This window comes from Megalobrama amblycephala, linkage group LG3 (genome assembly GCF_018812025.1).
Source record: "Megalobrama amblycephala isolate DHTTF-2021 linkage group LG3, ASM1881202v1, whole genome shotgun sequence".
In the NCBI taxonomy this organism is placed as follows: Eukaryota; Metazoa; Chordata; class Actinopteri; order Cypriniformes; family Xenocyprididae; genus Megalobrama; species Megalobrama amblycephala.
In genome coordinates, this window is record NC_063046.1 from 24320234 (window position 1) to 24321282 (window position 1049).

Below are 1049 nucleotides of genomic sequence, written 5' to 3' on the forward strand. Positions count from 1 at the left end.
AATTTTCATTTCAGTGCATCCCTAAAATTATCATTTAATGCTTATGAATTTAAAAACAATTCTACTAGTTAGTCTTTTAGTTCATTTTTTTTTAGAAACATTTATTTATGTTAACTCTTCTAACTATTGCTCTATGAATTGCAGTGTGTTTTATATTGCTTGTGTCATTGTAAATGCTAATAAAATGTCTTAAATGATTACATATTATTTTGATGTGTTATGCCTATGGGTATTTAAGTTTTTCTAGAGATAAAGTAACTATACAAGCAGGTTATATAAGCATAACTAAATCAATAAATTAATAGAGTCTTCTCTTCTAAGAGTGTAGTCCGTGGTAATAGTTCTTCATTTATATGTAGTTCCATTTTTATCTATCATTCTTAAATTTCATAATTCATATTGTTTGCAATTTAATAAGATAACCACTCTGATCATGTACTCCTCCTCATAAGTTCGAGAAGAACTAATGAACGGTCATCAATAATAGCTATCCGTAATATATTACAGACTACTACCCGATTCACGCTCAGAGGAATACATTACCAGTCATCATCGTGGTTTGGGAAACTTAACACGAGCATAGTACATTTCCTAGTTAATAGCTAAAGAAATGATCCCTGAAAGTATAGTCTTAATGAAACTCAGCATTCAACGGGCATCCCTTCAACGACACGATGAAGCTCAACGACGGTAGTGAACGATGAAGTCACAGCGATGTCTTTAAACCGATGATTAAAACAACGCGCAAAACTCTTTGGTTTAAGAGGCCATATAAACACAAAAACAAGTAAAAGCACAGTCCACTACTTAAAGACTACATCTATAAATTGTTAGTGAACGGATTTGATTAAATCCACATCGTTTAACGTGACTTCAATATTGTCTGATGAAACAGCGGTGACTTAAACATCACGTATTGAATTCAAGCAACCCTTAACTTTTTTGGGAGAGTACATTACTTATTATGTTTAAGCACTTTTTACCCGAATTAAATGTAATTTTCTTCAATAAAGTATGTAAAACATAAAACTTTAGCTACACATTATGTC

The 1049-nt window shown here is 31.4% G+C and overlaps 1 non-coding gene across 1 annotated transcript; it reads right to left on the minus strand.

The window, feature by feature from the left end:
* Window positions 1-421: 421 nt before the first annotated feature.
* On the minus strand, window positions 422-633 carry LOC125265970. Its single transcript, XR_007184397.1, has one exon. It is a non-coding gene; the product is annotated as a small nucleolar RNA U3 (small nucleolar RNA).
* Between the last annotated feature and the right edge of the window lie 416 nt (window positions 634-1049).